The sequence below is a fragment of the Eptatretus burgeri genome, chromosome 15 (assembly GCF_056783735.1).
Source record: "Eptatretus burgeri isolate ZD-2024b chromosome 15, Ebu_testis_v1, whole genome shotgun sequence".
Lineage (NCBI taxonomy): Eukaryota > Metazoa > Chordata > Myxini > Myxiniformes > Myxinidae > Eptatretus > Eptatretus burgeri.
In genome coordinates this window covers 35442864-35470524 of record NC_140975.1, presented here as the reverse complement: position 1 = coordinate 35470524, position 27661 = coordinate 35442864, and the positions used below count along the sequence as shown (strand labels likewise).

Below are 27661 nucleotides of genomic sequence, written 5' to 3'. Positions count from 1 at the left end.
ACTTTGGCGATACCAATTGCTATTATGATTAGGTTGCCATCTTCCCAGAACATTTTGGAGGTTTTGAAATACTTAAGGTCAGACATTTGTTGATGTTGGCAACTGAGCATTGGCACACAACCCACATCCCTAAAATACAGCATTGTGAAGTGTTTGCACTTGTATACATTTCCTTACAATTTATAATCTACTTTAATTAGGGCAAAGCTCACCATATAATGAGGGGTCATGCTGGTAGTTAGAATGCAAAATATTTAATTGTAAAAGACAGAGGTTTATAGAAGTGTTCCACAAATGGCAATATGCTCGAATCTAGGGTAGCCAGGCCTTTCAATTACATGTTGGCTCCAGCAACCAAAGCTGTGCCCAAAATAAATGCATCCAACTTATGTCCCCAAATTGATCGCACATTTAATTGTAATTAAAAAAATAAATAAAATATTGACAGTGTTGTCAAAAACAAATTAAGGTGAAAATGTTTGGAGGAGAAAAATATATTGTCAGATCTAGTCGAGGGGATAAAAGATGAGATTTGTTATTTCATAGTACATGTTGGAGTAAGTGTGGTGTATTTCTCTTAAATTATAAAAGGTGTTGACATGTTTGAAGGGACCTAATCTCCCCCACACCAGTGTTGGTATGTACACCCGGCTTTCCCTCCTCCCGACGTTCTTGAACCATCCCGTTGTTATCTGTCCTTATGTGGAGTTTCTTCTCCAATTCACAGCCAATCAGAGCAGTCCAGGATCAATTGTGGCGTCAGCGTGAAGACACGAGACATGCCAAGAACATGCCCATCGTTTAGTCCAACATAGTGGTATTACCACCTCAAATAGGAATGCCTTCTCCTTTTTTTTGTACCCAAGTATGATATCTGGTCACAATGCTTTGTTTTTGATGTTCACAATCGATGGGATCTCAAGGTCGTACGTGAGCGGTACTTCCATGTTTTCAGTGATTGCTTTTGCTTCATGTTCCCACTAATTCTCGAGAACTGGGATATCAAAGTTTTTCGCAGATTTACCAGCGGATTACTTCACAAACTCAGTTGTCGTGTGTACAGCTGTTTTGACACGAATATTTTTTTTTTTTGTGTGTGTGTGTCATTAAGCATAACCTATCATTCTCTTTGCAAACCCTACCTCCACCCATCACCTTCCTTTACTTTTTTCCTCTTCCCACCCCCCCCCCCCAATCACTCTGCTATCTCCCTTTCTCTCACCCCTCCCCCCCTGCAGTGTATAGCAATATTTGGTGAGGCGTCGCTCTCCCCCCCCCCACCTTTTCACACTCTTTCCCCCTTCCCAGCTTCCTCTCCCATTCCTTCCATCCTCCCCTCTCCCCTCCGTCGTCCTGTCCCCCCTCCCTCTCCCATTCCCTCCATCCTCCCCTCTGTCGTGCTGTCCCCCCTCCCCATTCCCTCCGTGCCTCTTCTCTTTCTCCCCTCCCCTCAGTCCTCTTTCTCTCCCATCTCTCCCACCTATCTCCCCTTTCTTCCCTTAATATCACTGTCGGTGAAGTGATGGATAGTATATACATGGAGGGGAGGGGGAGAAGAGACGGAGAGGGGGAGACGGAGACGGAGACGGAGACGGAGACGGAGAGAGGGAGACGGAGAGAGGGAGAAGGAGAGGGAGAAGGAGAGGGAGAAGGAGAGGGAGAAGGAGAGGGAGAAGGAGAGGGAGAAGGAGAGGGAGAAGGAGAGGGAGAAGGAGAGGGAGAAGGAGAGGGAGAAGGAGAGGGAGAAGGAGAGGGAGAAGAAGAGGCAGAAGGAGAGGGAGAAGGAGAGGGAGAAGGAGAGGGAGAAGGAGAGGGAGAAGGAGAGGGAGAAGGAGAGGGAGAAGGAGAGGGAGAAGGAGAGGGAGAAGGAGAGGGAGAAGGAGAGGGAGAAGGAGAGGGAGAAGGAGAGGAGAGGGAGAAGGAGAGGGAGAAGGAGAGGGAGAAGGAGAGGGAGAAGGAGAGGGAGAAGGAGAGGGAGACGGAGAGAGGGAGAAGGAGAGGGAGAAGGAGAGGGAGAAGGAGAGGGAGAAGGAGAGGGAGAAGGAGAGGGAGAAGGAGAGGGAGAAGGAGAGGGAGAAGGAGAGGGAGAAGGAGAGGGAGAAGGAGAGGGAGAAGGAGAGGGAGAAGGAGAGGGAGAAGGAGAGGGAGAGGGAGAGGGAGAGGGAGAGGGAGAGGGAGAGGGAGAGGGAGAGGGAGAGGAGAGGGAGAGGGAGAGGGAGAGGGAGAGGGAGAGGGAGAGGGAGAGGGAGAGGGAGAGGGAGAAGGAGAGGGAGAAGGAGAGGGAGAAGGAGAGGGAGAAGGAGAGGGAGAAGGAGAGGGAGAAGGAGAGGGAGAAGGAGAGGGAGAAGGAGAGGGAGAAGGAGAGGGAGAAGGAGAGGGAGAAGGAAAGGGAGAAGGTGAGGGAGAAGGAGAGGGAGAAGGAGAGGGAGAAGGAGAGGGAGAAGGAGAGGGAGAAGGAGAGGGAGAAGGAGAGGGAGAAGGAGAGGGAGACGGAGAGGGAGAAGGAGCGGGAGAAGGAGAGGGAGAAGGAGAGGGAGAAGGAGAGGGAGAAGGAGAGGGAGAGGGAGAAGGAGAGGGAGAAGGAGAGGGAGAAGGAGAGGGAGAAGGAGAGGGAGAAGGAGAGGGAGAAGGAGAGGGAGAAGGAGAGGGAGAAGGAGAGGGAGGAGAGGGAGAAGGAGAAGGAGAGGGAGAGGGAGAAGGAGAGGGAGAAGGAGAGGGAGAAGGAGAGGGAGAAGGAGAGGGAGAAGGAGAGGGAGAAGGAGAGGGAGAAGGAGAGGGAGAGGGAGAGGGAGAGGGAGAGGGAGAGGGAGAGGGAGAGGGAGAAGAAGGAGAAGGAGAGGGAGAAGAAGGAGAAGGAGAGGGAGAAGAAGGAGAAGGAGAGGGAGAAGAAGGAGAAGGAGAGGGAGAAGAAGGAGAAGGAGAAGAAGGAGAAGGAGAGGGAGAAGAAGGAGAAGGAGAGGGAGAAGAAGGAGAAGGAGAGGGAGAGGGAGAGGGAGAGGGAGAGGGAGAAGGAGAGGGAGAAGGAGAGGGAGAAGACAGAGAAGGAGAGGGAGAAGAAGGAGAAGGAGAGGGAGAAGAAGGAGAAGGAGAGGGAGAAGAAGGAGAAGGAGAGGGAGAAGAAGGAGAAGGAGAGGGAGAAGAAGGAGAAGGAGAGGGAGAAGAAGGGGAGGGAGAAGGAGAGGGAGAAGGAGAGGGAGAAGGAGAGGGAGAAGGAGAGGGAGAAGGAGAGGGAGAAGGAGAGGGAGAAGGAGAGGGAGAAGGAGAGGGAGAAGGAGAGGGAGAAGGAGAGGGAGAAGGAGAGGGAGAAGGAGAGGGAGAAGGAGAGGGAGAAGGAGAGGGAGAGGGAGAGGGAGAGGGAGAGGGAGAAGGAGAGGGAGAAGGAGAGGGAGAAGGAGAGGGAGAAGGAGAGGGAGAACGAGAGGGAGAGGGAGAGGGAGAAGGAGAGGGAGAAGGAGAGGGAGAAGGAGGGGGAGAAGGAGAGGGAGAAGGAGAGGGAGAAGGAGAGGGAGAGGGAGAAGGAGAGGGAGAGGGAGAAGGAGAGGGAGAAGTAGAGGGAGAAGGAGAGGGAGAAGGAGAGGGAGAAGGAGAGGGAGAAGGAGAGGGAGAAGGAGAGGGAGAAGGAGAGGGAGAAGGAGAAGGAGAGGGAGAAGGAGAGGGAGAAGGAGAGGGAGAGGGAGAGGGAGAGGGAGAGGGAGAGGGAGAGGGAGAAGGAGAGGGAGAAGGAGAGGGAGAAGGAGAGGGAGAAGGAGAGGGAGAAGGAGAGGGAGAAGGAGAAGGAGAGGGAGAAGGAGAGGGAGAAGGAGAGGGAGAGGGAGAAGGAGAGGGAGAAGGAGAGGGAGAAGGAGAGGGAGAAGGAGAGGGAGAAGGAGAGGGAGAGGGAGAGGGAGAGGGAGAGGGAGAGGGAGAGGGAGAGGGAGAGGGAGAAGGAGAGGGAGAGGGAGAAGGAGAGGGAGAAGGAGAGGGAGAAGGAGAAGGAGAGGGAGAAGGAGAGGGAGAAGGAGAGGGAGAAGGAGAGGGAGAAGGAGAAGGAGAGGGAGAAGGAGAAGGAGAGGGAGAGGGAGAAGGAGAGGGAGAGGGAGAGGGAGAGGGAGAGGGAGAGGGAGAGGGAGAGGGAGAAGGAGAGGGAGAAGGAGAGGGAGAAGGAGAGGGAGAAGGAGAGGGAGAAGGAGAGGGAGAAGGAGAGGGAGAAGGAGAGGGAGAAGGAGAGGGAGAAGGAGAGGGAGAAGGAGAGGGAGAAGGAGAGGGAGAAGGAGAGGGAGAGGGAGAGGGAGAGGGAGAAGGAGAGGGAGAAGGAGAGGGAGAAGGAGAAGGAGAGGGAGAAGGAGAGGGAGAAGGAGAGGGAGAAGGAGAGGGAGAAGGAGACGGAGAGGGAGACGGAGAGGGAGACGGAGAAGGAGACGGAGAAGGAGACGGAGAAGGAGACGGAGAAGGAGACGGAGACGGAGACGGAGAAGGAGACGGAGAAGGAGACGGAGAAGGAGACGGAGAAGGAGACGGAGAAAGAGACGGAGAAAGAGACGGAGAAAGAGACGGAGAAAGAGACGGAGAAAGAGACGGAGAAAGAGACGGAGAAAGAGACGGAGAAAGAGACGGAGAAAGAGACGGAGACAGCGACGGAGACAGCGACGGAGACAGCGACGGAGACAGCGACGGAGACAGCGACGGAGACAGCGACGGAGACTGCGACTTCGACGGAGACTGCGACGGAGACAGCGACGGAGACAGCGACGGAGACAGCGACGGAGACAGCGACGGAGACAGCGACGGAGACAGCGACGGAGACTGCGACTTCGACGGAGACTGCGACGGAGACAGCGACGGAGACAGCGACTTCGACGGAGACAGCGACGGAGACAGCGACGGAGACAGCGACTTCGACGGAGACTGCGACGGAGACAGCGACGGAGACAGCGACTTCGACGGAGACTGCGACGGCGACTGCGACGGAGACAGAGACAGCGACTGCGACGGAGACAGCGACTGCGACTGCGACGGAGACAGCGACTGCGACTGCGACGGAGACAGCGACTGCGACTGCGACGGAGACAGCGACTGCGACTGCGACGGAGACAGCGACTGCGACGGAGACAGCGACTGCGACGGAGACAGCGACTGCGACGGAGACAGCGACTGCGACGGAGACAGCGACTGCGACGGAGACAGCGACTGCGACGGACGGAGACAGCGACTGCGACGGAGACAGCGACTGCGACGGAGACAGCGACTGCGACGGAGACAGCGACTGCGACGGAGACAGCGACTGCGACGGAGACAGCGACTGCGACGGAGACAGCGACTGCGACGGAGACAGCGACTGCGACTGCGACGGAGACAGCGACTGCGACTGCGACGGAGACAGCGACTGCGACGGAGACAGCGACTGCGACGGAGACAGCGACTGCGACGGAGACAGCGACTGCGACGGAGACAGCGACTGCGACGGAGACAGCGACTGCGACGGAGACAGCGACTGCGACGGAGACAGCGACTGCGACGGAGACAGCGACTGCGACGGAGACAGCGACTGCGACGGAGACAGCGACTGCGACGGAGACAGCGACTGCGACGGAGACAGCGACTGCGACGGAGACAGCGACTGCGACGGAGACAGCGACTGCGACGGAGACAGCGACTGCGACGGAGACAGCGACAGCGACTGCGGAGACAGCGACAGCGACTGCGACGGAGACAGCGACAGCGACAGCGACAGCGACTGCGACGGAGACAGCGACAGCGACTGCGACGGAGACAGCGACTGCGACGGAGACAGCGACTGCGACGGAGACAGCGACTGCGACGGAGACAGCGACTGCGACGGAGACAGCGACTGCGACGGAGACAGCGACTGCGACGGAGACAGCGACTGCGACGGAGACAGCGACTGCGACGGAGACAGCGACTGCGACGGAGACAGCGACTGCGGAGACAGCGACTGCGACGGAGACAGCGACTGCGACGGAGACAGCGACTGCGACGGAGACAGCGACTGCGACGGAGACAGCGACGGAGACAGCGACAGCGACTGCGACGGAGACAGCGACAGCGACGGAGACAGCGACTGCGACGGAGACGGCGACAGCGACTGCGACGGAGACGGAGACAGCGACTGCGACTGCGACGGAGACAGCGACTGCGACGGAGACAGCGACTGCGACGGAGACAGCGACTGCGACGGAGACAGCGACTGCGACGGAGACAGCGACTGCGACGGAGACAGCGACTGCGACGGAGACAGCGACAGCGACGGAGACAGCGACTGCGACGGAGACGGCGACGGAGACAGCGACTGCGACGGAGACGGCGACAGCGACGGCGACGGAGACGGCGACGGAGACGGCGACGGCGACGGAGACAGCGACTGCGACGGAGACGGCGACAGCGACAGCGACGGAGACAGCGACTGCGACGGAGACGGCGACGGCGACGGAGACAGCGACTGCGACGGAGACAGCGACTGCGACGGAGACGGCGACAGCGACGGAGACGGCGACGGCGACGGAGACAGCGACTGCGACGGAGACGGCGACAGCGACAGCGACGGAGACAGCGACTGCGACGGAGACGGCGACGGCGACGGAGACGGCGACTGCGACGGAGACGGCGACAGCGACTGCGACGGAGACAGCGACTGCGACGGAGACAGCGACTGCGACGGAGACAGCGACTGCGACGGAGACAGCGACGGAGACAGCGACTGCGACGGAGACAGCGACTGCGACGGAGACAGCGACTGCGACGGAGACAGCGACTGCGACGGAGACAGCGACTGCGACGGAGACAGCGACTGCGACGGAGACAGCGACTGCGACGGAGACAGCGACTGCGACGGAGACAGCGACTGCGACGGAGACAGCGACTGCGACGGAGACAGCGACTGCGACGGAGACAGCGACTGCGACGGAGACAGCGACTGCGACGGAGACAGCGACTGCAGAGACAGCGACGGAGACAGCGACTGCAGAGACAGCGACGGAGACAGCGACTGCAGAGACAGCGACTGCGGAGACAGCGACTGCGACGGAGACAGCGACTGCGACGGAGACAGCGACTGCGACGGAGACAGCGACTGCGACGGAGACAGCGACTGCGACGGAGACAGCGACTGCGACTGCGACGGAGACAGCGACTGCGACGGAGACAGCGACTGCGACGGAGACAGCGACTGCGACGGAGACAGCGACTGCGACGGAGACAGCGACTGCGACGGAGACAGCGACTGCGACGGAGACAGCGACTGCGACGGAGACAGCGACTGCGACTGCGACGGAGACAGCGACTGCGACGGAGACAGCGACTGCGACGGAGACAGCGACTGCGACGGAGACAGCGACTGCGACGGAGACAGCGACTGCGACGGAGACAGCGACTGCGACTGCGACGGAGACAGCGACTGCGACGGAGACAGCGACTGCGACGGAGACAGCGACTGCGACGGAGACAGCGACTGCGACGGAGACAGCGACTGCGACGGAGACAGCGACTGCGACGGAGACAGCGACTGCGACGGAGACAGCGACTGCGACGGAGACAGCGACGGAGACAGCGACTGCGACGGAGACAGCGACTGCGACTGCGACAGCGACTGCGACGGAGACAGCGACTGCGACGGAGACAGCGACTGCGACGGAGACAGCGACTGCGACGGAGACAGCGACTGCGACGGAGACAGCGACTGCGACGGAGACAGCGACTGCGACGGAGACAGCGACTGCGACGGAGACAGCGACTGCGACAGCGACTGCGACGGAGACTGCGACGGAGACTGCGACGGAGACTGCGACGGAGACTGCGACGGAGACAGCGACTGCGACAGCGACTGCGACTGCGACGGAGACAGCGACTGCGACGGAGACAGCGACTGCGACGGAGACAGCGACTGCGACGGAGACAGCGACTGCGACGGAGACAGCGACTGCGACGGAGACAGCGACTGCGACGGAGACAGCGACTGCGACGGAGACAGCGACTGCGACGGAGACAGCGACTGCGACGGAGACAGCGACTGCGACGGAGACAGCGACTGCGACGGAGACAGCGACTGCGACAGCGACTGCGACTGCGACGGAGACAGCGACTGCGACGGAGACAGCGACTGCGACGGAGACAGCGACTGCGACGGAGACAGCGACTGCGACGGAGACAGCGACTGCGACGGAGACAGCGACTGCGACGGAGACAGCGACTGCGACGGAGACAGCGACTGCGACGGAGACAGCGACTGCGACGGAGACAGCGACTGCGACGGAGACAGCGACTGCGACGGAGACAGCGACGGAGACAGCGACGGAGACAGCGACGGAGACAGCGACGGAGACAGCGACGGAGACGGAGACAGCGACTGCGACGGAGACAGCGACTGCGACGGAGACAGCGACTGCGACGGAGACAGCGACTGCGACGGAGACAGCGACTGCGACGGAGACAGCGACTGCGACGGAGACAGCGACTGCGACGGAGACAGCGACTGCGACGGAGACAGCGACTGCGACTGCGACGGAGACAGCGACTGCGACGGAGACAGCGACTGCGACGGAGACAGCGACTGCGACGGAGACAGCGACTGCGACGGAGACAGCGACTGCGACGGAGACAGCGACAGCGACTGCGACGGAGACGGCGATAGCGACTGCGACGGAGACGGAGACAGCGACTGCGACGAGACAGCGACTGCGACGGAGACGAGACAGCGACTGCGACAGCGACTGCGACGGAGACAGCGACTGCGACTGCGACGGAGACAGCGACTGCGACTGCGACGGAGACAGCGACTGCGACGGAGACAGCGACTGCGACGGAGACAGCGACTGCGACGGAGACAGCGACTGCGACGGAGACAGCGACTGCGACGGAGACTGCGACGGAGACAGCGACTGCGACAGCGACTGCGACTGCGACGGAGACAGCGACTGCGACTGCGACGGAGACAGCGACTGCGACGGAGACAGCGACTGCGACGGAGACAGCGACTGCGACGGAGACAGCGACTGCGACTGCGACTGCGACGGAGACAGCGACTGCGACGGAGACAGCGACTGCGACGGAGACAGCGACTGCGACTGCGACGGAGACAGCGACTGCGACTGCGACGGAGACAGCGACTGCGACTGCGACGGAGACAGCGACTGCGACGGAGACAGCGACTGCGACGGAGACAGCGACTGCGACTGCGACGGAGACTGCGACTGCGACGGAGACAGCGACTGCGACGGAGACAGCGACTGCGACGGAGACAGCGACTGCGACGGAGACAGCGACTGCGACGGAGACAGCGACTGCGACGGAGACAGCGACTGCGACGGAGACAGCGACTGCGACGGAGACAGCGACTGCGACGGAGACAGCGACTGCGACGGAGACAGCGACTGCGACGGAGACAGCGACTGCGACGGAGACAGCGACTGCGACGGAGACAGCGACTGCGACGGAGACAGCGACTGCGACGGAGACAGCGACTGCGACTGCGACAGCGACTGCGACTGCGACGGAGACAGCGACTGCGACGGAGACAGCGACTGCGACGGAGACAGCGACTGCGACGGAGACAGCGACTGCGACGGAGACAGCGACTGCGACGGAGACAGCGACTGCGACGGAGACAGCGACTGCGACGGAGACAGCGACTGCGACGGAGACAGCGACTGCGACGGAGACTGCGACGGAGACAGCGACTGCGACGGAGACAGCGACTGCGACGGAGACAGCGACTGCGACGGAGACAGCGACTGCGACGGAGACAGCGACTGCGACGGAGACAGCGACTGCGACGGAGACAGCGACTGCGACGGAGACAGCGACTGCGACGGAGACAGCGACTGCGACGGAGACAGCGACTGCGACGGAGACAGCGACTGCGACGGAGACAGCGACTGCGACAGCGACTGCGACAGCGACTGCGACGGAGACAGCGACTGCGACAGCGACTGCGACGGAGACAGCGACTGCGACGGAGACAGCGACTGCGACGGAGACAGCGACTGCGACGGAGACAGCGACTGCGACGGAGACAGCGACTGCGACGGAGACAGCGACTGCGACGGAGACAGCGACTGCGACGGAGACAGCGACTGCGACGGAGACAGCGACTGCGACGGAGACAGCGACTGCGACGGAGACAGCGACTGCGACGGAGACAGCGACTGCGACGGAGACAGCGACTGCGACGGAGACAGCGACTGCGACGGAGACTGCGACGGAGACAGCGACGGAGACAGCGACGGAGACAGCGACGGAGACAGCGACGGAGACAGCGACGGAGACAGCGACGGAGACAGCGACGGAGACTGCGACGGAGACTGCGACGGAGACTGCGACGGAGACAGCGACTGCGACGGAGACAGCGACTGCGACGGAGACAGCGACTGCGACTGCGACGGAGACAGCGACTGCGACGGAGACAGCGACTGCGACGGAGACAGCGACTGCGACGGAGACAGCGACTGCGACTGCGACGGAGACAGCGACTGCGACGGAGACAGCGACTGCGACTGCGACGGAGACAGCGACTGCGACGGAGACAGCGACTGCGACGGAGACAGCGACTGCGACGGAGACAGCGACTGCGACGGAGACAGCGACTGCGACGGAGACAGCGACTGCGACGGAGACAGCGACTGCGACGGAGACAGCGACTGCGACGGAGAGAGCGACTGCGACGGAGACTGCGACTGCGACGGAGACGGCGACTGCGACCAGCGACTGCGACGGAGACAGCGACTGCGACGGAGACAGCGACTGCGACGGAGACAGCGACTGCGACGGAGACAGCGACTGCGACGGAGACAGCGACTGCGACGGAGACAGCGACTGCGACTGCGACTGCGACGGAGACAGCGACTGCGACGGAGACAGCGACTGCGACAGCGACTGCGACGGAGACAGCGACTGCGACGGAGACAGCGACTGCGACGGAGACAGCGACTGCGACGGAGACAGCGACTGCGACGGAGACAGCGACTGCGACGGAGACAGCGACGGAGACTGCGACGGAGACTGCGACGGAGACAGCGACTGCGACGGAGACAGCGACTGCGACGGAGACAGCGACTGCGACGGAGACAGCGACTGCGACGGAGACAGCGACTGCGACGGAGACAGCGACTGCGACGGAGACAGCGACTGCGACGGAGACAGCGACTGCGACAGCGACTGCGACGGAGACAGCGACTGCGACGGAGACAGCGACTGCGACGGAGACAGCGACTGCGACGGAGACAGCGACTGCGACGGAGACAGCGACTGCGACGGAGACAGCGACTGCGACGGAGACAGCGACGGAGACAGCGACGGAGACAGCGACGGAGACTGCGACGGAGACTGCGACGGAGACTGCGACGGAGACTGCGACGGAGACTGCGACGGAGACTGCGACGGAGACTGCGACGGAGACTGCGACGGAGACTGCGACTGCGACGGAGACTGCGACGGAGACTGCGACGGAGACTGCGACGGAGACTGCGACGGAGACTGCGACGGAGACTGCGACGGAGACTGCGACGGAGACTGCGACGGAGACTGCGACTGCGACGGAGACTGCGACTGCGACGGAGACTGCGACTGCGACTGCGACGGAGACTGCGACTGCGACGGAGACTGCGACTGCGACGGAGACTGCGACTGCGACGGAGACTGCGACTGCGACGGAGACTGCGACTGCGACGGAGACAGCGAGGAAGGGTAGACACTTTTTCTGGGATCGAACTGCATCCCTGAATATATGAATCAGCTACTTTAGCCACTTTTGAATCGGAGGTCATGGCAAATTTTACAGGATAAACATCAGTTTTTATTATCATCATAAAGATCCCGTCCTTATGAACGAGCGAGAGAGAGCAAGAGCGAGAGCGAGAGCGAGATCTTGGAGCACCAATGCAAAACGGACTCTTATTTTTTATTTTATTTTATTTTTTTTTTTGAGTACATTTTCACAAAATCATACATCCTGACTGGCTTTATACCATGGTATGTGTTTTTTTTTGTTGTTTTGTTTTGAACTTGGTGAGAAGGCTTATGCCCAAACTCAGTCGCATCATCTGGGTGGCTACATTTTATTGCCATGGTATCTTCAAAAACAGTCAGCCAATTTGTGCTTTACCATAACTAAAGCACAGAAGCAGATTGTGCTGCTGTCCCATCAACTACATTTGTCCAATCAGTGGATATTCTGGAATGCAAGGGAAACGTGATCCACAGCAAAGCGGGAAACACCATTCCATCGATGGTTTTAAATTGACGCACATAAAAAAATTAAAACATGGGCTTACTTTAAAAAAAAAAAAATTCCAAAGAAAAGGTAAAAACGCTTAAAAAAAAAATTAAGGCAAAAACAGTCAGCAATGCGCTGTTCAACAGGGATAGAGCTTTTAATCAGAAGTAACACAGGCAGAAAGAAGGGGTGGGGAAATAAGGGAGGAGAGAGAATCCCCACCTCCCACACCCCAACTAATACAAACCAATTTGGAACGGAACTGAAAATTTACCAGAACTTTGACAAAACCTGAAACATCTGGACATATGGCAGAAATACTTCTTCTTCTTCCTTCGGCTGCTCCCGTGAGGGGTCGCCACAGCGGATCATCCGTATGATCCGCATAGAGATTTGGCACATGTTTTACGCCGGATGCCCTTCCTGACGCAACCCTGGTCGCCTCTTACGACACAGGGATATGGTACACCTATTTTAACCGGGGTATACACCGGCCCAGTATACTGGTACTCATTTCACCGACCTCGGAAGGATGACAGGCTGAGTCAACCCCCTGGTGTATTAATTCAGTGGCTCAACGGGGCTTGAACTCAGGACCTTTTGTATCCCAAGCCGCTGCCCTAACCACTGCGCCAACACACCAGGCTATATATGGCAGAAATACATTTACTGAAATTAATTGGCGTAACAGTTTACACACTGTTTAAATGCTCGTGGTTGTTCAAGTCAGCACAGCAAGATGACCAATTATTCAATCCGCAACTAAAAGCTGCTGCTTCAGAAACAAACGATTTGTTAGCGAAAAGCAAACGAAACCTTGTGCATTTCTCACCATACCAACTTTGTCAACATTACAGAAACTGCGCTGCATATGCATTCGATGCTACAAAAAGATAATTTAAGTAATTCCAGTGGAACTCCTTCTGTCAGGCCTGTAGATGACAATATTTACAGCGACTAATGCCACGACCAAAATCAATGGGGCCCAATTAATGCCCCAAAATTGATCACACAGTTAAAAAAAAAAAAAAAAAAGTAACACCATCGGCAGTGTTAGTCAAAAACAAATCAAATTGCAAATGTCTGGAAGAGGTAAATACCTGTACCGTGCACCTTCTGGAAGTATTCGCACCCCTTGACTTTTTCACATTTTGTTGCATTACAGTCTGAATTTGAAATTGATTAAATTTAAATTATTTTTGTCACCAATCTACAAAAAATACCCCATAATGGCAAAGTGAAAACATGTTTTCAGAATTTTTTTTTACAAATTAATGAAAAATGAAAAGCTGAAATGTCTTGCATCAATAAGTGTTCAACCGCCTGAGTGCATACTTTGTAGTAGCGCCTTTGGCAGCGATTACAGCTTCGAGTCTTCTTGGGTATGTCTGTATCAGCTTTGTACATCTGCATTTGGGGATTTTTCTCCCATTCTTCCTTGCAGATTTGCTCAAACTCTGTGAAGTTCTATGGGGAGTGTTGGTGAACAGCAATATTCAAGTCTTTCCACAGATTCTCAATGGGATTCAAGTCAAAGTTTTGGATGAGATACTCAAGGACTTTCACATTCTTGTTTTGAAGCCATTCCAGTGTTGCTATGGCTGTATGCTTGGGATCATTGTCCTCTTGGAACATAAATCTTTGCCAGTCTCAGGTCTTTTGCACTCTGAAGCAGGTTCTCCTCAAGGATTTGCCTGTATTTGGCTCCATTCATTGTTCCCTCTTTCCTTATGTTTCCCAGCCCCCACTGCTGAAAAGCATCCCCATAGCATGATGCTGCCACCACCATGCTTCATGGTTGGGATGGTGTTTGATGGTGATGAGCTTTGCTCGGTTTCCACCAGATGTCGTGCTTTGCATTCAGGCAAAAGAGTTCAATTTTCATCTCATCAGACCACAGAGTATTTTGCCTCATGCTCTCAGTCTTTCACGTGCCTTTTTACAAACTCCAGGCATGCTGAATTGCCTTTTTCTCAGGAGCAGCTTCTGTCTGGCTACTCTCCCATAAAGCCTCAATTTGTGAAGTGCTGCAGAATCTGTTGTCCTTCCGGCAGGTCCTCCCATCTTAGCCAAGGAACTCTGCAGTTCCGTCAGAGTGATCATTAGGTTGTTGGTCACCTCCCTGACCAAGGTCCTTCTTGCCCAGTTGCTCAGTTTGGTTGGATGGCCAGCTCCAGGAAGAGTCTGGGTAGTTCCATATTCTTTCCATTTCCTAATGATGGAGCTCACTTCTCTTGGGAACTTTCAACACGAGAAATTGTTTTACACCCTTCCCCAGATCGATGCCTCTTCACAAATAATCTCAGAGTTCTATGGACAGTTCCTTGGACTTCATGGTGGAGTTTCTGCTCTGAGATGCACCGTCAACTGTGGGACCTCATACAGAAAAGGTGTGTTTCTTTCTAAATAATGTCCAATCAATTGAATTGTCCACAAGTGGACTCCAATGAAGTTGTCGACACATCTCAAGGTTGATCAAAGGAAATTGGATGCACCTGAGCTCAATTTGGGGTGTCATTGCAAAGGGGTTGAACACTTATTGACCTTGGCATGATTTTATTTTTTGTTGTCACTCCACCCCCCAAAATCTTACTCTCTCCTTACTGATCCCCTCTCCCCTCGGTCACTACGCTCGTTCGTAATGTGTCCAAATTAATATTCTCTTAAGGCCTGGCTACCGCATCATTTTCCCTTGGTATCAATCTTTCTATGAACACCAAGTTTGTGACCCCTATAAATGGCAAAAACAAAAAACAACAACCTTTCGTTAAGTTCACTGACAGGAGAACAATATACAGGTGGAGAGAGAGCTATGATGGTGCCTTGTATATCCACGTCAAACCTCCCAACCACACATTTGGACCTTACTGCACTACAACCTCAAGATTCTGCATTAGGTGAGGCTGAAAGTCAAGTAACCATTTTTCCTTTGGTTAATCAACGCGATTACAAAATGGGAAAACAAGGTGATGATGAAAGATTTTGGAGGGCAAATAAAAAATAAAAAAGGGGAAATAAAAAGCACAAGAGTGCTGAAAACAAAACGTGGAAATGTTTTCGATTTGTTCATTCACGTCTCTGAAGACTGTTAAGATGTCAAAGCACAAGAAATCCAGAAGCAGAGGACATGAACTTTTCTTTCGAAAGTCGGAGCTGTTCGTGACAGTCAAATTAGGGTTAGCAGGGAAAAAGGTGATTGTGGGCACCCCGCACACCACATTCTCTCTGTCAACCTGTTGTGACGACGTTAGAATCAAGCTGACAGAGAAAAACCAAGGTTATCCACAAGCAGTGGGCCTATCACCAGGGAACTGCTGGCAGCTACTTTGAACGAAACCACACCAGCACTTGTCCTGTCTTACAAAAAAAGAAATCGCGCAAAGATGAAAATGTTTTGTGAGATTTCAACAGTTGTCGAGTCCTAAATGCTGCGTCCACATGAACACCTGAGAAGCCTTCCTTTTGACTCGCTCTGCAGAATGACCACCTGGTTAGGTTAATTTTATTGGGTTATTGGGTTAAACATTGCTTTCACCTTCCCAAGTAAGGTTAAATTTGACGAGATGATAGGATTACTATTTGCTAGACATAAAGCAAAGTGCAAATAAATTTTAAAAGTGATGCCATGTCTAACGTCAATGTCTCCATTAAGGGTTTTTTTTTTTAAATCAGAGAATATAGACAGCGTTGAAGAGACATCACACTCAACTCACAAATTATAATGGACACAGAAAAGCTGATCCATAGGGACGTCGTACGTCGATGAAAAGAATAGCCTGATGTCAAATATTTCCAACATGCTGGAAAGAGTCACCAATGCTCTCTTTAAAAGGTTAAATGATGCAAAACCCAGAACAAATGGAACAAGTAATTTTGTGATCAAAGAGCATTCTGCGGTTTTGTCAAATGTACACACAACTCAAATATTGCGTGCTGCCTGTGTAATCTCTCTCGCATGATGCAGCAAAACATTGAAGTTGGTTCTGCTGTAAATCCAGACTAATGGTCAATTCAAAGGAATCTTTGACATTTCTTGAATGGTTTCAAACCAGGTTCAACAGTGGCAGCAAAATATGAAAAGCAATCCAAGCCATCTGCTGGAGTAGTAGTGGTCATATTTGTTGCTTATATGGGGCAAGTATCATGGTGCAGTTGAGTAACACCTTGAGACAGCACATCTGAGCATCATCTGCATATTGCTCACCTCATTCCCTTGCTTAGCAGGATACACTTGCACTAGTTTTTGTGCCACATTCAACAAATTCCACATTATATCAAGCATTTAGTACCAAAAACTCATGCCATATGCTTTCTGGCTATTGGCAGAATTTCAGAAATTTTATTGGTGATAGGGACCAACAACGTCTCCAATGCCATGCTGGCTCGCTTCAACTCTGGCATGAAATGATGGATCCAATGTCTCATCAAATGGAACAAACCTCCTCAGTTCATAATCTCTCTCCATCTGGAAGTGTTTGGCATCTGTTAAATAAATTGGTTTCCTTTTGGTCAAACACAAGGTCTTTTGGTATCTGCTACCCAACCCACACGAGGATTGTCAAACTTTAAGTCAGAACTTCAAACATGACATTATAACTTCTGCAAATTCCAAGTGTAGTTTTCCTGAGATTGTATAAAATTAGCTGCTCAAAACATTTCATGTCTGAGTGACAGCAATTGGTTGTATTTGAGAATGCTCAGATCACTTGTCAATTTTGAACAAACAGCTCCATTTAAATATACAACTACAAGTGAAAACATGTCTCATCAAACTGTGTTGTCTAAGGTAAATTTCACCAAATTTGACGTCGACGTTCTCTTCCTCTCTCTCACGGACTATGCAGGTAACGAATCTCATCTGGGTCTCTCTCAGCAACTGCTTGTTGGACACAAAGTCCCAAAAGCGACAGCCAAGGATTCTCCGAAGAGACCTGGTACCGAAGGAGTCAAGTCGCCATCTCAGATCCCTTGTCAGAGCCCAAGTCACACATCCGCAGAGCAAGACTGGAGGCACCAAGGACCTGAAGAATCGGACTTTCGTCCTCCTGCACAGGTACCGACAGCGCCACCCCATGATCGAGTGAATCCAAGAATCCCCAACCCGACCCAGATGCCGATTGACCTCTGGCTCACAGCTCGCGGAGACATGAATATCACTGCCAAGGAAAGTGAATCTCTCAATGACCTCAACATGCTCACCACAAACGGGTAGAGACAAGATAGCAGCATTCAAGATATCATTGAAAGACTGGATCTTAGTTTTGACCCAGGAAACCCATAATCCCAGTGGCTCAGACTCCTCATTCAGCAATTCGAGGGCCCCCTAAAAGGATATCCAGAGCCTCCACAAAGATGACTGCATCATCTGTGAAATAAAGGTTAGAGATCTTGACATTCCCAAACGATGTACCTCAGCTTGATCTCTCTGACATCCTCCCCAGTCTATACAGTGTATACAAGCACTGAAAAGTGTGAGGGACAGTACACACACCTGTGCCGAACTCCAGTAACAACTGAAAACAAGTCAGAGATGGTATCACCACATCTCACAGCACTCTCAGCATCACAGTATAGTTCAGACATCAGATTGATCAATTTAGGTAGCACCCCGCGAAGACCAAGAATCCTCCAGAGGGCATCCCGATTCACTGAATCAAACGCCTTGCAGAGATCAAGAGGATGCAAGCAGCCCCTGCTGAAACTCTTGTCTGCATTCGGTGAGGACGCAAAGAGCAAGGATAGAGTCAATCGTTGACCTCTTTGGTGTAAAACCTGACTGCTCTGGGCACTGGTGCTCAAGCAGATGGTGGTGAACTATATCAAGAATTGTATCAACCTTGCCCGGCACCGAGAGCAGCGTCACCCCTTGGTAGTTGTTGCAGTCCTGGCGATCACCCTTTCGTTTCCAGAGAGGGACAACGAGGCCCCTCTTCCAGTCAGTGGGGATGATGCCTGTGTTCCAAACAGAGCACACAACTGCATGCAACGACACGAGTACAGCATTTCCACCAGCCTTGAGAAGTTCAGCATGGATGCCATAGATCCCAGGAGCTTTACCCCATTTCAACCGGTTCACCGCAGCCTGTGTTTCCACAAACAAAGGTGGATCACAGTTGATTGGAGGGTCAGCAATAGGAATAGTGAACATTCCTTCTTGTATAACTTACACAGGACAGACAATATAATTACACAGGATCTCTGCAATGAGCTATTTTTAATTGTTCGACAATAACATATAAAAGAAGTGAGCACAATATACGCCCGAACAAGAACGTATATACAGAATTGTGCTACTAGATGGAAAACAGCATCCGGGTTGCCATGGCAACCACTTTAGATGACGAACTTATGTCACGACACACCGTCTCCACAGTCTGTACCTATGTACCAAATATGAAACGTGAAAGTTGAAAACTTTGGGAGTTAGAGTGCGAAACGGATGGACGGACGGACAGACAGAGACAGACACAGAGACACAGACAGACAGACAGTCAGACGACCGGTATCACATAATACACCCCGATATAGATATATATATATATATATATATATATATATATATATATATATATATATATATATATATATATATATATATATATATATATATATATATATATATATATATATATATATATATATATATATCGGGTGTATAAAAACTAGAAGGGTATTCGGTAGAGCGCATACCTCCACCCTAAAATACCTGATCTACGAGAACATATCTGGCCAAATAGATTTTTGAAATATCATGCTCCAAATCCTTTTGAGCACCATCTCTCATTGGTGAAGGCTCACTTAAAAAAATTCTAGTAGTCAGAACCAGATCCGGAGCTTCACCAAAATCAAATCAATTTGGCCTGGTCACACCCCTAACCTGTCCATCAAGTTTCGTCCGAATCCGTCCACAACTTTTTGAGATATCCTGCTCACAGGCAAACAGACGGGTGAAAACATAACATAACCTAATCTATCTCTATCTCTCTCTACTTTCGATGGTGGAGGTATAAAAAAATAAAAACCTTCATAAACAATCTCTCCATCTCTGGAAAATCCACTTTATCTATTTGCTGACTATACACTCTCCCATGACATCCCTCATCCATCTAACAGACAGGCAGGCTGCAGCCTCTTCCCTCTCTTCAGAGCTTGGAAAAAAAAATTGAAAAAACAAGCAGTCAGACTGGTACTTACGAAATCGTGAACTTGACCTCTGACCTTGTCTAATAAAAGCTCTCTCTGGAGAAGGTAGCGATGAAAACCAGAAGTTTCTACGATGATTTTGTTCCAAACCATCAAAAATCGAATATTTGACCTCACTGTGACCTTGACCCTTGACCGATTTTGACCAAAATCTAATCAGCGCTAGCCATCACCCTCCTGAATCACGTCGTGTAATTTGACATTGGTAGTTTCTTCCGTTCTCGAGTTATCGTGCCTACAAACAAACACACACAAACAAACACACACACACACACAAACAAACACACAAACAGATGACGGAAGTCATCAATACAAGATGTCGTAAGTAAAAAACCACAGGCTGGTCAAACACTTGGGATAGGTCTTTCAAATCTCTCCCCCCCCCCAACCCCCACAAAAAAGTCTCACCAACTCTCTGAAAAGACCGTCTGGTAAACCCTCATATCTGCAATCCTCGAGGAAGTTCAGTCATTCAAACTCCTGGGTCTCACTATCAGCCATGGACTTTCTTGGACAAACTACATTTCAAAGTTGGCCTCCAGAGCCAGCCGCCAACTGGGCATCATCCGTCATACAAAGCCCTTCCCTGGCATACCTGAACTGCTATCCACCTACAAGGATTTCCTCCGTTACTTGATGGAGTTCTGCTCTCCCTTCTGGACTGGCTCCCGTGACTAGCATCTTGACGCTGTGGAAAACAAGGCCTTCAAGATCATTGGAATCTCCAGCGCTGAAGCTCAATCTATGAATCCATCAGTTTGCCATCGCAAACTGGTCGGTGGTCGCTCTGTCTTCCACAGTCTCCTTTCTGGTCTTTCCACGCTTTGTCCCCCCACCCCCCACCAGGTTTCTGCAGGGCTCACACGGTCCACCATTAAACACATTCTGGTAAAACTACCTAAATCCAGGAACACTGCTCACCTCAACTCATTTGTTCCTCTTTTTTTTCTTGCCTGTAGAATAAACTTCTACATGCTTTTCAATCTCATTTTTCCCTCCAGGTCTTCAAGATAGCTGTTCACAACCTCTCAGATCCTGCTGATCCAAAACAATGACCTTTTCTACCCTTGTTAACTCCACCCAAATCCCTCTTTCCAATTTTCCCTCCTTGGAGTTTCCTTCTGTGTCCATCTTGTCCACCCAATGCAAGCGTATTTTGCGTTCTGTTTTTGTCTGTTACGTCCTTATCTGTTCAGTGTACCAGCTCTTCCATAAGCCTCGACTATGTATACAACCCCCCCCCCAGGAGAACAACACTCTGACGTCGTCACAGTGTCGACCGATATGCCTCCTCCCACATTATACATACCTGAAGTAAGTTTCACTTAAATCCCTTCAGCTGTTCTCAAGTATCACATTTTAACCTACTTTGACCTCTGTCCTCTTGATGCCAATAAGTTCATGTTTGCATACCAAGTTCGGACAAAATCCCATGACTATAGTTCACAATTTAGCACGGCAACAGAATTTTTACCGGGACCTCCGACCTTTGACCCCTTAATCTCACCAGTTCATCTTTGCGACATTATATATACTTACACCAAGTTTGACTTGGATCCCTTCAGCTGTTCAGCAAGTTATCACGGGAACGAAAACATATCACGGATGGACGGATGGACGGCCAACCCAAAAACAATGCCTCCAGTTACTTTTTCAGTGAAGGCATAAAAAGCAATCCCAACACTGGCTGAACACTTAACAGAATCACCATCTTGCAAACCAAATCTACAATCACCCTCTTAACCCTAAAGGTGAATTCAACTAGACCCATCAAAATGTAGAAGAAAAACCCTAACATAGTTGAAATCACACTTGACCCTCACATAACCTTCACTAAACAGTAAACACCTACAACAAACTATTACTAAAGTAGACCAAAACCTCAACGCACTAAAAGCATTAACCAGTACCAAGTTTGGTCAACAAAAACAGAATCCCGAATCACAATTTACAAACAGTTTATCCAAACCACGAAAGAACATGCTAATCCAAGTTGGACACCCACCACATCCAATTCAAATGCATTTAAACTCCCAATAATACAAAACAAAGCACCCAGAATCATCACAGTCTGCACCAAACTCTCTGACACAGATCATCTCCACACCAAAACAAACAAAAAAATAGTTCCCCTTCAACACCATCTTGATATCGGAGGCACACACTTCATCGATGCTGCTGAAACACTAGAACACCAATGTCACTACTTGCCCAATCACCAACCCACTCTCAAACAAAGATCTCATCAGCAATTTACTATAACATCTTTTCAAACATTCCACTTCCGCCATTAACCACATCTCAAAAAAAAAAAAAACGTTCACAATCACACACAACCATCGCCTTGCAACAACAAAACGATAAAATACCGAACGAACCACACTCCATGATCCATCCATCTGAACAAACCCTCCTGTACTCCTGAGTAACATTATCCAGACTTCGTTCCAGTTCCCACCCAACACTCAAAATCCATCAACACATACTCAACCAAACTCAGGACCTATTCTACTCTCGCTGACACCTTGAACTTGACACCGTACACCACTTGATTAAAACTTGAACAAGATCGACAAATACGAGGCGAGGGCATGTTGAAAAATAATTCCTCCTATCCTATTCCTTTCTCCAAAACAAGTAAAGATATTCAAATGAAACAAAGCGCAGTCTGCACATTAGTTCTTCTAGCCAATGGATGTGTCGTTTCACAATTGTGACACTCGATGTCAAGTGCTACATTAATCAATACGGCAGAGGGCAACACGACATCAGTGCTGTGAAGCATGATGAGAGCTTGCGATGGGATGACTGGCGATGGGAGTTGTGTGTACCATTACGATCCTGAGAGTAAGACGGTTATCGGAGTGCCGCCGCAAAAGGATCACCAGTCCCGACTTGGCTTTGTCAGATTTTTCACCTCTTTTCCAAACTTGAGGAACGCCTTCATGGAGAACATTTTTCTTCCGTCCATGTCAGGGCCACTGCGAAGCGCCGGAAAAGTCAGCAAGACGCACAGTTCTATCGTGACGGCATCACAAAACTACTTGAACGTTAGCAGAAATGTGTGGACCGCAGTTGATTATGTTGAGAAATAAATACGCACCATGGTGGAATAAATATTGATTGATGTTAGTATCTGTCTTTCATTCAAATATCTTTATCTGATATGGAGAAAAAGAATAGGAGGCATGACTCATCAACACGCCCCATATATATAAAACATTTCTTCTGTACTGGTCAGTGGCTGGCTTCCTGGGGGCTGTGGACTTCCAGTGAGTGAGGACGACGCCTGGGGATACTGATGATAGACATTTCGAAAATATATTTCATTATTTCAAAAACCGTCAAGCGACAGGGCACAATACAACCAACAGCACAAGGAAAGTCATATGCTTTAAAGAATTTAATTTTGGAAAACAAAGAACGCAAGCATACAGTCACTTTCAGATATTGTGTTCAGTTTATGCTTGCAGTTGATTCGAGACCAATTCTTCCCAAGGAATCTGATGGTGCCAACCGATTTTTGATAAAAAGTCGCCAACATGCCAAAACGCCCATTTCCACCCCTCTCCGAGGCATCACAATGAAAATTGCAATATTTGGTTTAATAATGGCAAATTTGTGACACATAAGTGGCCATATTTTGTTGTAATGCAAGCCCAGTTTGATGAAGACCATTGGTAAAATCCAAAATGGCAGCCATAAGTGAGATTTGCAGTACAATATTTAAACTGGGTGGTAAAAATCAACATTAAATCCTTTTATACATTTCATTCTGCATTAAAAAAAAGTCAAAATTACCTGAAGTGCAAAATTGGATTGACAAAAATATCCAAAATTCCTAATACTTAAGTGGTCACCAAACTAGTGAGATTTTCCTTATAATGGTTGTTTTTTCCAAGTCATCCAGAAATGAAACTAACAGTACCACTGCTTGGAGGAATGGCCACATGGCTGGATTCATTCATCGAAATGGTGGAACTTCTTCTGAATATGATCCATTTCCAACGTACAGGTAATTGGGAAGGATTCTTGGAAGCAATGGATGCGCTCCTGCCTTGGTGTTTTGAACCGTCAAAATTATGCTCGGAATAAGAGTTACTTTGATGTAGATAAAAGAAATCTGATGAAGACAAACCCTGCTGCCCACCAGTTTCTCGCGGATGGAGGTTTCAGTGGATCACTGAGTGGCGGCAAGCACACCAACATGACAATGCAGCAGACCATTGAAATGACCATCAACAGATTTTCCAAGGAAATAGGCGTGTTGTCAGGGAAAACTGAGAATGTTGGTGCTATTGACTGAAGGATGTGCATAAATCATTATCTTTCCAGAGATGCCAACTTTTGGAAATCAGAATTAGGGAGGATTTGCAACCGACACCAAATAATGTGCGCGAAGCGCACATCTCGAGCGCGGAGCGCTCGACCCTTGCGGCGGGGTCCAGGGCCCGCCTTAGGGCCCTGGAAGCTCTGGGGTTCTTGACGCTCTCTAGTGCCCTCTGAGCCCTATTTTGGAGCATTTAACATGTTAAGAATTCCCACTTTTTGAACAAAAAAAAGGGGAAAATTGTGCACTTTTTAATGTTACATGTATGTTAATATTAGTAAGTTAGGGGACAATCAAAGATTAACAAAAAGCACAAAAGAAGCAATATTTTTCTTACCTTACTGGCTGGTACTACTGCTGCTTGCTTTTTCCATGGCAGCTTTGCTGAGTGACAGCTGTGTGGCTCTTTTAGCCCTTCTGATTATGTCTTTGCTGTATTCTCTCTGGTAGCAAGGGGTGCTATGAGCTAGTTTTTCAATTAAGAGAGCTTCCAGGGTTTTGACACTCAAATTGGGACGAAATTCAGTATGATTCTTCTGTACAAGACTGAGTGCCCGCTCACATGATGCGTTCGAATGAGGAATGACCAAGATTCCCTTCATCACTTTGCTCAAATTAGGATACTTCTTGGCACCAGTGCAGGGATCTGTGAGCTGTGAAATCCGATGCCACTGCTCATCCACTCTCACTGTCTCAGTAGCAATTGTAGCTATGGAGGCGTCTGCCTGGTAGTGAGCGAATTCACTCTCAAGACTGTCTATGTCACTATCACCACCACTGAACAGACAGGGGAATTTCTTGATGAAAAACTCCACACAGTCAAACCCCACTTCTTGGTGTAGCTTAACATCCAGCACCTGAGCATGCTTGGCTAATTCATCATCTAGCGGCCAGGTTTTAAAGATGTAATTGCAGGCTTTCACATAATATGAGCGAACTGCACTGAAGAAACCTTGGATGTCTGACTCACTCAGAGTGAAGGTGGATTTCTTGAGACTCCTTTGTTCCCTTATATACAGTTTGGCATCGTTCCCAATCATGAGGTCCTCATCATTCTTCTGATGATTTCTGTCAGAGAAGGGTACATTTACCAGAGCAACCGATGACACCGATGGTTTCAAAAACCATACGAAGATATCTTTCAGAAGACCATTCAATTCTCCGTGCAGGAGATGAATACAGGGTTCGTCTCTTTGGAGCAGAAGATTCCCCTTCTCAAAAAGCTTGTTAGCATATCGAAGGAAGAAACAATAGAGTTTTGTTTGTGGAGACAAGAACATCCTGTTGACACGTTTTTCTCTAGATTCCTGCACAGTGTTTGAGGAAGATGCGCTTTTAGTTGTAGAACTCGTAGTACACTTAGCCGCAGGGCGATCACACTTGCGTTTACTGCCAGCAGAAGAGGTCAGACTCGTAGTACCAGATCCAATTTTACGTTTGAGGAGAGAGCTTGAGGTAGGTGCAGCCAAGGAAGAAGACCTCTGATTCGAAGGTTTTGCTGAGCTTCTATCAAGTGATTTGGCAAAAGCAGAACTTAACTTGGGTCCTTCTTTGCCTGTAGATGGGACTATCACAGTCTTTCTCGACTCTGAAGGGATCTGCTTTGTAGATGAATGTGATGAAGGGCCGGTGATGCTACCTGCTCTCAGCATTGGTTTTGGTGCTGTCCCTGCTGTCTTCTTCGCAGCAGATACTGCAGTGGTAGTGGTGAATGCTGCTCCACTAGTGCTTGATCCTGCAGTGCCAGTACTGGCAGTAGATACAGTGCCGTCCTTCTTGCTCGTTGTTAGAGTCTTGGCTACAGTTGGTTGCATTTTTCTTCGTACTTCTTCTTTGAAGAAGAGGCGAAGTGGCTCCCACTGTTCAATCAGCCTGTCTAGGCACTGACCAAGGGACAGCCACCTTGTTGCGACATGCTTCAGAATCTTGTGTGTCGGGGCATCACAGAGTTCTTGCAGTGCTTTCACTCCTTTGACGCGTTTACTACTTTTGTCCAAGTAGTAGTAAATATCGATGAGAAAGTCATCTAATTCAATGAGTAAGGCCTGAGCCGCCTTCTTGGCCGTATTGTGCATCATATGGCAAGGGCATCCCATGATGTAGCACTCTGGATTTTGTTTGTGGATATAAGCAGTGACTCCTTTGTGCTTGCCCACCATGACAGAGGCATTATCAGCACAAAAGGAAACACAATTTCCCCACGGAATTTTCCTGTCACTGAACTCATGATCAAGCAGTTTGAAAATGTTTTCTCCAGTGGAATCTTGTTTGCACGCAGGCAAACTTAGCAAACCTTGCTTCACAATCCCAGCACTGTTGTCATAGTACGAAATCAGGACAGGATATAGCTGGGCCTCACCACTCTCATTGCTACCGTCTGTAGCTAGGCTAAATGAAGCTAGTCTAGCAATATCGGCAATAGATGAAGCAGTAACATTTGACAACTCACCAATTATTGCTGAAGTTTTTGTTCTTGCACATCCATACTTTGAAGCAACTTTTGAATCTGGAAACATCTTTTGAAATAGAGGTCCAGCATGATCTGAGACTGATATGGGCAAGTTATGTTCCACAATAAATCCACTAAAGAGAAGTTCCGCTCGGGTAACATACTCTTCCTCGCTTGTCCCTTGTTTGGTGAAATAATTCAGAAGTGTACCGGTACTCGTGCTCGAAGATCTCTCCTTTGCAATGTCTGTGTGCCGTTTGCTTCCAACGTGCTTCCGAATATCATCGCGACCTCCGTGCTCAACTGAAATATCAACGCTGCATACTGTACAATACGCATGATGAATTCCTCTTTCAGACTTTCGAATACACGGGTATTGGAGACTGTATTCGGTCTTGTACTTCTGAGACCATTTCTTGGTCTTCGTAAGCTTCTTTTCTGCCATTTCGTAATCAACATCGAGGGCTTGAAGCATCGGTAACTTCGAAGTCGATGTTCCACAGCTGCAGCGCGACTCGTAGAACTCTAGCGGCTGTTAAACACCGCACGGTGGTCGCGACCGCCGGGCTGGTACGGGGCCCAGCTGCATGCAGTGAGCGTATCGCATGCATATACACTGTGCATACATACCGCATGCACTGTATTGCACACATACCGCATGCACTAAATCTCAGTGCATGATCGCATAAGCGAGATCCAGACCCAATGTTTCGCTGCTCCTCATTTGAATTTGCAATTTTTTACGTACAATTTGGTAGCAGCGAACATTATGGAGTTACCACATGCTATACGTAGCAGACGATGCTTTTCATTCAATTCTCATACTAGTACATTCTGATTAGTGAAGAGTGCAAAAATATCAAAATTTCGGGAGGATAAGGATAGTGATCGTAAGGGCGGGAGTTTGGGTGAATTTTCGGAAGCCTCCCGATGAAATCGGGAGGGTTGGCATCTGTGTCTTTCTGACCCCAAATTAAACTTGGAGCGGCACACAAAGCTTACAAGCATATCTAGATTGATGCCAAATGCATGCACAAAGATGAGATTTCTGTTGTTACCTCCACCACCGAAGGTGAAGGCTATATTTTCACCCCTTTATGTCTGTTTTGTGTGCAGGATATCTCAAAAAGTTGTGGACGTATCGGGTGTGTGACAAGGACGAGCCGATTAGATTTTGGTGAAGATCTTGAATCTTAAAAGCGATTCTTCACCATTGAGAGATATGGCCAAAAACTATATATAGTACGATATCTCAAATAGTGGTGGACGGCTTCTGATGAAACTTCGTGGACAGGTTGGGTGTGTTGCAAGGACGAATTGATTCAATTTTGGTGAAGATGCGAATCCGGATCCGGATACGAGAATTATTTTATTTTTTAAGTGATTCTTCACCATTGAGAGATCGGGCCAAAAACGATATCGTTCTGTATCGCATGATATTTCAAAAATGCATCGGGCCCGATATGTTCTCGGGGAT

The 27661-nt window shown here is 50.7% G+C and overlaps 1 protein-coding gene across 5 annotated transcripts in view; it reads right to left on the bottom strand.

The window, feature by feature from the left end:
* LOC147011920 (splicing factor 1-like) overlaps window positions 1-27661 on the bottom strand; it is a 104198-nt gene that overhangs the window by 61216 nt on the left and 15321 nt on the right. The gene's annotated exons all lie outside the window — the stretch shown is intronic.